At 39.7% G+C, this 12,176-nt stretch overlaps 1 protein-coding gene across 6 annotated transcripts in view; it reads left to right on the forward strand.

Annotated features, from left to right (window-relative positions):
* The window catches only part of FRS2 (fibroblast growth factor receptor substrate 2), a 130,474-nt gene that overhangs the window by 52,324 nt on the left and 65,974 nt on the right, over nt 1–12,176 (forward strand). For 3 of the 6 annotated variants that reach the window (XM_055118242.1, XM_055118245.1, XM_055118243.1), the window contains one exon: nt 11,748–11,843. The exons of the other annotated variants lie outside the window; for them this stretch is intronic. The gene's annotated coding sequence lies outside the window, so the exon portion shown is untranslated. The remainder of the gene's footprint in view (nt 1–11,747; nt 11,844–12,176) is intronic. 6 annotated transcript variants of the gene reach the window in all.

The following is a 12,176-nucleotide window of genomic DNA, read 5'->3' on the forward strand; positions in this document are numbered from 1 at the left end:
CCCATGTTGCTACTGCACTTGGGCATTAGTCTTATACTGTGTTTTCCCTTTGTCCCACAAATGAGTGTAGTCATTCTACGTCTGTCCCTCTCCTCTGACCCGTTTCACTCAGCATGATGCTCTCCATCTTCATCCATTTATAAGCAATTTATAAGCAATGACTTCATTTTCACCAGCAGCTATGTAGTGTTTCATTGTGTAGATGTACCATAGTTTCTTTATCCAGTCTTCTGTTCTCCATCACTCTGGTTGTTTCCAGATTCTGGCTATTATGAACAGTGCTGCAATGAACATAGACATGCTGATAATGTTTCTGCTGTGTGTTTTTGGGCCCCCAGGGCATATTCCCAGAAGTGGTATTGCTGGGTCAAATGGGAGCTCAATTTCTAGTTTTTTGAGGAATGTCCATATTTTTTCCAAAAAGACTGGACCAGTCAGCATTCCCACCAGTAACAAAGGAGAGTTCCTTTCTACCCACATTCATGCCAGCACTGGTGGTTCTTGTTGTTCTTGTGTGAGGCTGGCACACACTCAGTGGTATAAGATGATATTTCATTGTTGTTTTGATTTGCATCTCCCTGATGATTAGTGATGTAGAACATTTTTTTCAAGTGCCTTTGGCCTTTTTGGATTTCTTTTCTTTTTTTTTTTTTGCTTTTTGGGTCACACCCAGCAATGCACAGGGGTTACCTCCTATTCCTGGCGGTGCTCGGGGGACCATATGGGATGCTGGGAATCGAACCTGGGTCGGCCGTGTGCAAGGCAAACGCCCTACCCGCTGTGCTGTCACTCCAGCCCCTGGATTTCTTTTTTTGTTTGTTTGTTTGTTTTGTTTTGTTTTGTTTTTGGGTCACACCCGGCGATGCACAGGGGTTACTCCTGGCTCTTCACTCAGGAATTACCCCTGGCGGTGCTCAGGGGACCATATGGGATGCTGGGAATCGAACCCGGGTCGGCCGCGTGCAAGGCAAACGCCCTACCCGCTGTGCTATTGCTCCAGCCCCGCCTGGATTTCTTTTTAAAGGAAGTTTCTGTTCATTTCTTCTCCCCATTTTTTGATGGGATTGGACTTCATTTTTTTTTTCTTGTAAAGTTCTGCCGGTGCCTTATGTATCTTTGGTATTAACCCCTTATCAGATGGGTATTGGGCAAATAATTTTTCCCATTCCGTGGACTGTCTTTGTATCTTGGTCACCGTTTCTTTTGAGGTGCAGAAGCTTCTTATAACCTGACTCAGCCCCTGATATATTTAGCTCAGTAACCCGTAGGAAAAAAGCTGTTAGATTGACTCTGCTGTTCATTATGCATTGTATATATTTCCCCCCGCATTTTTAAGTAATTGAAATTTTGTGGCTTCAATTTGCTTTATTTTTATGTATTTTTAACTAATTGAAAACTTCCTGGTACTTTGCCCTTTTTGTAACTATTGTAATTTCACTTTGCCACAGGCTACATCTTACTTTCTATTCCTGTTTGGAAGTCAGTTATTGAGAGTAAGAGAAGTGACCTAGGTGAGATAGGGAAGAATTATTACATATACATGTCAGCTTGTAAAGCTGTGTCATAGCCTCTGTTATTTGTAATGGTAGACTGAAAACAATGAAACTCATCCTGGGCTTTGGGAAAGTAATGGAAGCCTTTTTTGAAAAGTGAGAGTTGGTACTTTATTTAGAGTAAATAGTCTCTCAACCACTTGGCATTGTAAATTAACTTAAGCACTTCTATCTTAAAGCTAAAAAATGATATCTAGAAGTAATAAGCAGACAACTGTTATTTACCTTGGGAGACATCCAACTGGGTTTGCGGGGAAATCAGAAAGACAAACTCCCACTGTTTCTGTGATGTCAACCAAACTAGCATATTTCTTTATAAACCATAACTCTTGTTAATTATTCATTTTTTTAATACAAGACTGTCCTGAAGATTTTTCTCTGCTACCAAAACAACACTTTACACTGATATTTTACTCACTTGTGTCTTTGGGATTAAAGAGACAGCTCTAATTTTGTGAAAGTAAGTGAATCAACTTCCATTTTAAGTCAGCCTAGAGTGGGTTGTGCCAGACCAGAGGTTCCCAAGCTTATTTGGCCAATCACCCATTTTTAAGGAAGAAAAAAATTATTCAGCAACCCCTTCAGTAAACAGAATGAACTCCCCAGTTACACCTAAGGCTATTGCTGGTCGCCTCTGGCCCCCTTCTGAGGAAGGGGTGGTATTTAACCCACTTTGGGGAACACTGTTAGAGAAATACTTGATGTAAAAGTTCACAAAATTATTTTTATTATATGTTTTTAAATTACATATTATTATAGATTTTATTATATGTTTGTATTATTTTTATATTCATATGGGGCCATGTATATATACATATATAATACAAAAATATATGTGTATATAGTTCTGTGTGGACTGGAACGATAGCACAGCAAGTAGGGCATTTGCCTTGCATGCAGCCGACCCGGGTTTGGTTCTTCCATCCTTCTCGGAGAGCCTGGCAAGCTGCTGAGAGTATCTCGCCCACATGGCAGAGCCTGGCAAGCTACCTGTGGAGTATTCAATATGCCAAAAACAGTAACAACAAATCTCACAATGGAGGCATTACTGGTGCCTGCTCAAGCAAATCGATGAACAACAGTATGACAGTGCTACAGTGTATATTTATGTGTGTGCGTGTGTGTATATGGATAGATAGATAGATAGATAGATAGATAGATAGATAGATAGATAGATAGATAGATATGGCACATCTGGCAGTGCTCAGGGCTTACTCCTGGCTCTGTATTCAGGATTTACTACTGGTGGGCTCTGGGTACCATATGGGGTGCTGGGGATCAAATTCGGGTCAACTGCATGCAAAGCAAGCTCTCTGTCGCTGTATGGTGGACCCATAAGTATTTAGTATTGAATATACTATGCTCTTTGTCCTTACTCTGTCTGATCTTTGCTAGAATTTTATTTATTTACTTAGTTTACATGTGGACTTTGCCAGGCTGTGTTGAAGGCTTACTCCTTGCTTCACACTCAGGGATCACTTCTGGTGGTACTCTGGGGATGATATGGGCTGTTGGAGTTTGGACCTCAGTCAGCTGTGTGCACAGGAAGTGCCTTACCTGCTGTAGGTATCATCCTGGCCCTAAAATATAAATTTTAATTTGAGAATTCTTAGTACTCTACAAATTTTTTGTTTTCAGTTCAGTGCAAGCAAGCTGCATACAGTGGATTTTTGTATGCGTGCAATTGATATTATGTTCTCAGCTTTTCTATAACTTTGCTGTGAGATTTATGCCTCTTTCATGAGCTGTTTTTGTGATCTAGTAATCCTCAAATGCAGTAGTCTTTTATTAACCGACCTGGTTGAAACAGGATATTACAATACTTGGTTTCTTATCTTTATGGATATATGAGCTTCGTTGCTCATTTTAGCATGCAGTGCTATGTTGGGCCAGAACTCTGAACCATCTAGCTCTACCAAGGTAACAAGTTATCACTGGAGTTCTGTTACTCCTGAAGAATGCATGAACTGTTTCTGGTTTCCCTGAGCTTATGGATTGTACTTTGAATTTATGGACTTGTTTAATCAGCATTGCAATCTTTTCTGATCACATACATTATGCATTTATTAAGCTAAAATACTTCTTAGTTCTGGGGGGAAATACCATTTGTATGTATTCAGTTCTTTGCTAAGCTGCTTTCTTTACCTATAAAATATAATATGATTTCAGTTTTCCCTCACTCTCAAAATCTGTTCTGTTATTTCTCATATGTTTAATTTATGAGATTTGTCGTTCTCGCCCTCCTTCCTTTTTTTTCCCTACATGCCATTTACATGTAGACCATGAAGCAGATTTTTATGAGTAATGAAAGTAATGGATAGTCACTGATTTCATTATCTGAGTGCTGTGACTGAAAGTGTTACAGGTTTTAGGAGAAATTATTTCATAGTAGTAGTTCAGAGAAAAGAGCATAGCTTATTGAGTGCTTTGGCATGTACATTTGTTGAATATCCTTTTGTGAGATGAGAATTTTCAGTTCCCTGCAGGCTGGTTTAAGATGTAGGGCACCCCCTTTTCTATTTGTTCCCTATGCAGTGTTCACCACGAGAAATCATCTTAAGAATTTGGTTATGGAAAAATGGTCTCTATTACAGTGCCGAAAGAGAGTTAGAGCCTATTGAACAACTTCTTCATGCAGATAAACAAAGAAATTGAGGGATTTTTTTGATACCAAATTTTGAATTCTAAATAAAAGGGTTGAAGTGAGCTTTGTCAAAATTATTTGCACTTTCAAGGAAGTTCATGGGTTGTGTGCCTCCACTAAGGCACGTCATCTGATGATATCTTCAAGAAGAGGCTATCAAGTACTAAACTCTTAAAAATATATATTTTTAAATCACCGTGAATTACAAAGCTACAAAATTTTTGATTGAATTTCAGGTGTACAGCATTCCAACAATACCAGTCCCTTCACCAGTGTCCACTTCCTTCCACCAGTGTGCCCAGTTTCCCTTCCACCCCCAGCCCTGCTTCTATGGCAGGCACTTCTCACCATTGTCCTAGTGTTCCCTTTTCGGACCTACTCGTCCCCCATCCCCATCCCACTGGCAAGTGTCAGGTTGAAGACCAGTTTTCATTGCCGTGGGCAGTTGTTATTCCCCTACTATGTTTCTGTGTACCCCACATGTGAGAGAGGTCATCTTGTTTCTGTCCTTCGCCCTTTGAGACTTCACTCAGTATGATCCTCTCCAGCTCCAGATCCGGCCCTGTAGCAGCAAAGCTACTGAGATCTTGAGCTCTACAAGTGACTCCAGTACTGAGAACTAGAGGACATAAATCTGCTAACCTGCTGTAGTAACTCTGTGGTGGGTGTTTCACTGTATGCTGAGAAGCCAGGCTGGGGAACCAGTTCAGATGTAAATCGTCTTTCAAAACTGATAACCTGGCACCGTATGGCTCCATGGTCCCTCCAGGGCAGCCGTGCTGGCCTCTTAGCAGCACTGGACAGCTTGCCTGAGCAGTAAACTGTCAGCCTGTACATACCACCCTGCTGAGCACTACTAGGAGTGGCTCATCTCTCTCCTGGGTGTGGCCCCTATTGTAATGAAAATAATGAGAAACTGTAGAACCTCAGATTCCTTGGTGTTTCCAGTAAGGTGACTTAAAAGGTAACTAACTCTGGAAGGGAGCGGGAAAGACACTACTAGAGGGAGAGACTGTATCAGTTTCACAAAGCAGTCTGCGTGGGCCACATGCTGAGTGCTTGCATGTTGTTAAATGCAAGTTAAGATGCTCTAATTAGTTAAAATCGGAGCAAAACAGCAAGTGTCAGAGATGATATTCTCAACATTAATTTCTTCTTTTTAAAAAAAAATTTTTGTTTTGGGTCACACCTGGCAGTACTCATAGGGCTATTTCTCGCTATGTGGTGTTCAGGGATTTGGACCAGTTAGCTGTGTACAGGTCAGGTGCCTCGCCTTCTGCACTATCTCTCTGCCCGCACCCCAACACCTGTATCTGAATTATATAGATCACCCCATTGCCTTTATCTAGTGACAAGTTTGCACAACATTCCAGTATTGAGGAAGGGGTCCTAAGATTCCAGAATCTCTTGTATGAGGAAAACATTCATACTAGTTTTGTGGTAAATCATGTTACCTGAAAAAGGAAAAAAGATTTCTCTTTTTTGGGGGAGGGGGGGTTGGATTTGGGTTTTCAGGTTTTGGACGCTTGGCCATGCTCAGGGTGTGCTCAGGAATCACACCTGTGGTGCTTGGGGATCGTACGCAGTGCCGGGATTAAATGGGGCATATGCAAGGCAGGCATTTTAACGCCTGTTTTCTCTCTTTAGCCCAAAGAACTATTTTAATAAGTAACTTTGTAGATACATTTCTTTTCTGCCTTCCTAGATTATGTGATTTAGTGATCAGGCCAGACATTGTGAATGAATACTCCTCAGTGAGTGGTGTCCTGCCTATTAGCATACTTGTACTTGGTTTCCGAAGACTGACCTGTAGCATATTCTTTCGGTTTACAGAGTAACGCCATAGATTTCTTCTTAATGTACGTTATCTTTCCCCTTTTGTTTTCTATTTTATCTTAAGTAACTTTGGAACAGTGAAACAGATTTCTTAAGTGAAGAGCCTGGATTTAGGTGGCAAATGTGTTGTCTGTGACCAATAGTTTTATTAAAGTTTACTGCAGATTATAATGACAAAAAATAAAAGACTGAGATTTTGTATACTGAAGCCACCTCTTTCTGGTTTGAACCAGTTAATCTAACCACTCTGCTATGCTGGTAGCTTTCCTGTAAGGAAGTTCGGAAAACTCAGTGAGCTAATGTAAATATCTGGCACATTGCTCAACAAAGGTTACTTTAATACCACTAGTCTTCTCTCGAGTGATCTAACTTGCCAAAGCCTAGTTTCCAAATGAGTGAGGGCTTTTTTTTTTTTTTTTTTTTTTTGCTTTTTGGGTCACACCTGGCAATGCACAGGGGTTACTCTTGGCTCTGTACTCAGGAATTACTCCTGGCCATGCTCAGGGGACCATATGGGATGCTGGGATTTGAACCCGGGTTGGCCGCATGCAAGGCAAATGCCCTACCCGCTGTGCTATCTCTCCAGCCCCGAGGGCATTTCTTTATGAAAATATTCAGGGGTCCTTTTTGTCTGTTCCCCTCCCTTGCACCTCCACCTACCCACGAATACACAGGGCAAATGTTTGCATTAAATTTCATCACCCATCTCTTAGAATCCCCACTAATGATTTTCATTGTCCTTTTAGCTTATTTTTGAACCTAAAGTCTCATAGGCCTATAACAAGTGACTTGTGAACCTTAAACTAAATGAAATGGATTATTCAGACGAAAGGTATGTGGATAAGTCAGTTTGGGGGCAATGCTAGAGCACTCTTGCCAGAACTAGTATCTTTGTTTTGGTCTTCAGAGACTATTAAATGTGATCACTTGAGTCATACCTGCTGTTTGCTCTGTCCCCTGGCTATCTCTCTTAAGACCCCGAAGCTTGCCAGCCACACGCAGGAGGTTTAAAAGGCAGAGTAGGCCTTAGCCCTGAAAGAGTTTGTTTATTTAAAGGAAAATAATTAAGTTCAAACATCACTGCCATGTTACAGCTAGTCTAGTCATGTTCGTGAGTTCTTTCGCTACTTCCTGGTGGTCATGGTGCCTCAAGGGAAGAGAAAGGTAAAACTAGTTAAACTCTTTCAAGATTACTTTGAACCTCTTTACTATTGTCCCAAACAGAAATTCCTGATCTGGCAGAACAAAAGGGAATAACATCTATTTTGCTGGTTGTTTATTTCTTTTTAAAGGGCACTCATTTCAAATTTTTGCTACTCTTTTTCTTGAGTTCTGATGTAGATCATTTCAAAACCAAATGGCAGAAATCTTATAGTATAGTAATTACCTCTTTACTGCATCTTCAAAGTTGGGATCTTAAGTATCTTTAAAATGGGACACTATTAACTATCAATGTTTGGATGCAAAAAAAAAAAAGGATGATGTTTGTGTTTTAAGTAATTATCAACTCAAAATGTATGGCTTTTTTCTTCTTGTGTATTTTCTGCCTGATAAGGAACTCCAAAGGCGATATGGGCCTGCCCTGGGGTACCATGGTATGTCTCTTTAATTAGATAGCTTGTAAAAGAAATTGAAGGAGTATTAAGCTATAGAGATTATCTGTTTTATTCCAGGCAGAGGGAAAAACAAGTTTTGCAGTTCTGAAGTGAGAACATTGTAGTGTGTTTAGGGAAAGAGTTGCAACATGACTGGAATGGAATGAACACTGTGGACAGTGGTGGGACATAAGGTTAGAGAAATGGGAAAGAAAAATCAGATTATAGTTTTTATGGAGCATTTGTTAGGATTTGACTTTCAGAATAGTGAAACTCAGAATTTGTACACAAGAATAAGTTTCTTTTGTAAAGAACTGGTCTGACTTTTGAGGTGAGCAAGGGTAAAGCTGGGAGAATAGAAACTTTTATTTAAGTAGATGTAGATGAGAACCAAAGTGACTGGGACCATGTAAGAGTAGAAGTGTTAATGTGGTAATAATCTTTGAAACTGGAGCTCCTACACCAATCATTTCTGTGTGGATAGTGATGACTTTAGTAGTAATGTTCAGACTCCCTGCTGGGTTCAGGTTCTGTCAACTTGATTTATCCACTGTAAATAACAACCATTGATCATTTTTTAAGATCTGTTATATCATTAGGTATTGCCAAATGGAGTTTTTTTTTTCAAATGTAGTTCCCTCTGTTTATTATTTGGAATCTTATAAAAAAAAAAAAGGAGGTTTTACTAATTGGCTGCTTAGTTGGGGGGTGGGCAGGAAGGAGTGCACTTTCATTGTATAAGGTAGGAAGAGGCCAGACTCTTTTCCTTTATCAACTTTCAAAACAATTACTTTTGAAAAGATGGCCTGGCAACTTCCCAGATGAATATTCAAAGTAATAAAGTAATGTCCTTGGCTTTTGGCTCGTTGTATCTTTCCTAGTTGGTCTCTAATTTTATTCACACTACCCTAGTTTTTTTGGATAGCCTATACAGCGAATACCCAGGCGTACTGGTTGCTTTAAACACAAAATAGTCTAGGTCACATGTTTACAATAGTGTTAACACTTATGCTGTGATGTACAGTCCCCACATTTCACTACCACCGCAGTAAACGAAACACTCCACCAATGTCCTTGTGACACCTCTTTCCCCTTCCCATCTTCATGGTATTCTTGGTTCTGTAGTCCAGCGCTAAGAATTTATCATTTGATACTCTGTTCTCTTTTGTTGTTGTTGTTGATGCTTTATATTCAACAGATCATCCCCTGGTATTTATTATTCTCCCTCTGACTTACTGCAATCACCATGATAGCCTCCAGTTCTCTTCAGGTCACATCAAACTGATTATTCGTTCTTAAAGCTGCATGGTATTCTATTGCGTGTGTACCATCTCTTTTCTTTCCCTTTATCTGTTACTGGACATTTGGGTTGTTTTCATATTCTGGTTTTAAGCATTTATTTTAAATATAAAATAGGAGCTGGAGAGATAGTACAGTCGGTAGGGCGTTTGCCTTGCATGCCGCTGACCCGGGTTTAATTCCCAGCATCCCGTATGGTTCCCTGAGTACCGCAGGGAGTAATTCCTGAGTGCAGAGCCAGGAGGAACCCCTGTGCAACACCAGGTGTGACCCAAAAAGCAAAATAAATAAATATAAAATAATATTTGGAGAGTAGAATATATCATTTAGCTTTCTAAGTAGATAATAATTGCTTCCAAACCACTTCAGGTGACAGCAACAGAGTGAGTTATATGTATTTTCATTCATGTAAAATAATGAATTCTTACTGGTACTCCAGTTCACATTTGAGTTTGTAGTATTTTGTATTCAAACATCTTTTCTCTCATGCTTCACGTGTTGGTTGCCTATGACAAATATTTCTTTTTCCACACTTTTAATTAAGGAAACTACAGTATAAAGGAATTTTTTTTTAACTTTTGAATTCATCCTAAGAATACACTCTTTAAAATTTTTATGGGGACAGGAGAGATAGCTCAGTGGGCTGGAACATAAAGAGTGCATGCAGGAGACCTGGGTTCCATCTGTGATCCCTGAACACCAATCCATGAGTAGCTCCTAGGCAGCACCAGGTGTGGCCTCAGAACAAAAGACCCAAAAGACAAGTTATGGGGCCTAGGGAGCTAGCTTAGCAGTCAGCGGATATGGTTTGCTTAACAGGGACCTGAGTTTAAATCTCATCACAGATGCTGCTCCCTACCCCCCTCTCCCTGCTAGCCCCCACTCCCCCAAGAGCTACTGTGTGTGCACCTGTTGGTCCTCACCACCATGGAACCATCAGTGGCTGAGTATTGCCTGGCCTTAACCTGATGTCTCCTGTGCACTGCTTGCCCTGCTTCCTCATATGGCACCCCTCCCCCCATTGTTAGTGTCTTGAAATCATTTATAGTCTGCTTCGTTTGTTTCTGTTCTTTACTTTCACAGTTTGGGTTGGATGGCTTGGGCCACATCTACTAGTGCTCAGTGCTTACTCTGCTTGGTGATCACTACTGGTAGCGTATAAGGCAAAGCACTGTAACTTCTATTTTTACAGATTTTGAAGGGTCTTTTTAATTTAATTTTATATTATTTTAAAATATGGTTCACAATACAGACTTGAAAACAAGTTACAGACTATTACTGTCCTGTTTTCTCTTTGCTCTATAACTTTTTTTTTTTTTTTTACTTTTTGGGTCACACCTGGCGATGCACAGGGGTTACTCCTGGCTCTGCACTCAGGAATTACTCCTGGCGATGCTCAGGGGACCATATGGGATGCTGGGGATCGAACCCAGGTTGGTCTCATGCAAGGTGAATGCCCTAACCACTGTACTAATGCTCCAGCCCCAGCTCTATAACCATTTAAAGATGGTTTTGATGTATTCTTCTACTTATCCTTTTGTGAGGAAAAAAAGTAGAAATACAATATTTGTGTTTGTATTTTCCAAATTTTTGTTTTTCTTACAAAAAGTAACATTCATAGAATACTAATTAGGCTACAGGATGGGAAGTAGGGAATACTGGGTTCCATTGTGGGTTCTTTTTATTTGTTTTTGAGCCATACATGGAAGTATTTGGGGATTACTCCTGATTCTGTGCTCAGGGTTTGATCCTGGTGGTGTTTGAAGAACATTGAGGATTGAACTTCTCAGTGGACTTGCAAGGCAAATGCTCTTGCTGTCAACTTCCCAGTTCTTATAAGAGATTTTCTAATAAATTCCTAGCTGAGTCTGCAGGACCTCTACAAACACGTTTGAGAAAGAGAAAGACCCCTGCCCAAGTCATATTTTGCAATGTCTACCAGAATTGCATAGCTAAAACATCTTTTTCTAGAAGTCTTTTTTTCCCAAATTACATTAACAAAATTGCCAAGTGGTATCTGCTTTTGTTCCAGCTGCTTGAAGGTTGAAGCCCTATCTTTTTGACTTTTTCTTTATGGATTTTGGTTAGCATTGATACCTATAGTGCAGTTGTATAAAAGTAGCGTTTTGAGATTTTAACATTTTGTCAGGTTAAATATTTCATCAAGTTATATTAAGTCATCAATTGCTTTTCTGAGAACTTATTGAACCCTTACTGCAAAACAGTGATTGTCTTAGGTGATTGAAAGAGATCAGTAAATAAAACTAACAAATCTCTTGCTGGAGCAATAGCACAGCAGGTAGGGCATTTGCCTTGCACTCGGCTGGCCTGGGTTCGATTCCCAGCATCCTATATGGTCCCTGAGCACTGCCAGGGGTAATTCCTGAGTGCAGAGCCAGGAATGACCCCTGTGCATCGCCAGGTGTGACCCAAAAAGGAAAAAAAACCAAAACTGACAAATCTCTGGAACTTACTTTCTGTGGAAACAAATAGGCAGTTTATTGTTTATCAGTGTGCAGTGTTAGGGCTCCTCTTTTGTTTACTTACATATTTTTATTTCCAGGTTTGGGGACACACCTGGTGTGCTCAGGGGCCACTCCTCACATTGCTTAGAGCATCATATGCAGTGCTGGGGATGCAAATAGGTCAGCCTCATGCAAGGCAAGTCCCTTACCCATGCTTTATCCCACTGCCAGTGCTTCTTAATAGGTCACTTAGAACTGCTGGGATAGTTTCCTCAAGTCCCTACAATGTAGTAATGGTCCTTAAAGATCTGATGTTATTGTTACACTGTTTTTAATTACCTCATCTTTATTTCAGAGATGACTGTTAAGAAGTAGATGCTCAGATGTGAAAGTGATGAAAGAGTCTATTTGTCATAACATAAGATGCAGCTGTGGCTTTTCAACCATATTAGTAAGTGTGACTGCAACTTTTTGTTTTAAGTTTGTCCTTATTTTTCTACTTTAAAAAGTATTTAATAAAAAATACAGAGTGGGAATTAAAAAATTGTCAGCGGATAGTTCTATTTTTACTTGAGTTATTGAACTAATTTTAGATATATGTACGTTCTAGAAAATGTGTATTTTTTACCTTTTTATTAAATTATAGTGATATTATGAAGTCATAGCTTTGTGAGAAATACATACTATTTATATATAAAGGGACTTTAGTACTATATATGTATAAACACACACATGTGTATATATGTCTGATAAAGCTATGATTTCATATCTAAAATGACTTTAC

The sequence above is a fragment of the Sorex araneus genome, chromosome 10, assembly GCF_027595985.1.
Source record: "Sorex araneus isolate mSorAra2 chromosome 10, mSorAra2.pri, whole genome shotgun sequence".
NCBI classification, from domain to species: domain Eukaryota; kingdom Metazoa; phylum Chordata; class Mammalia; order Eulipotyphla; family Soricidae; genus Sorex; species Sorex araneus.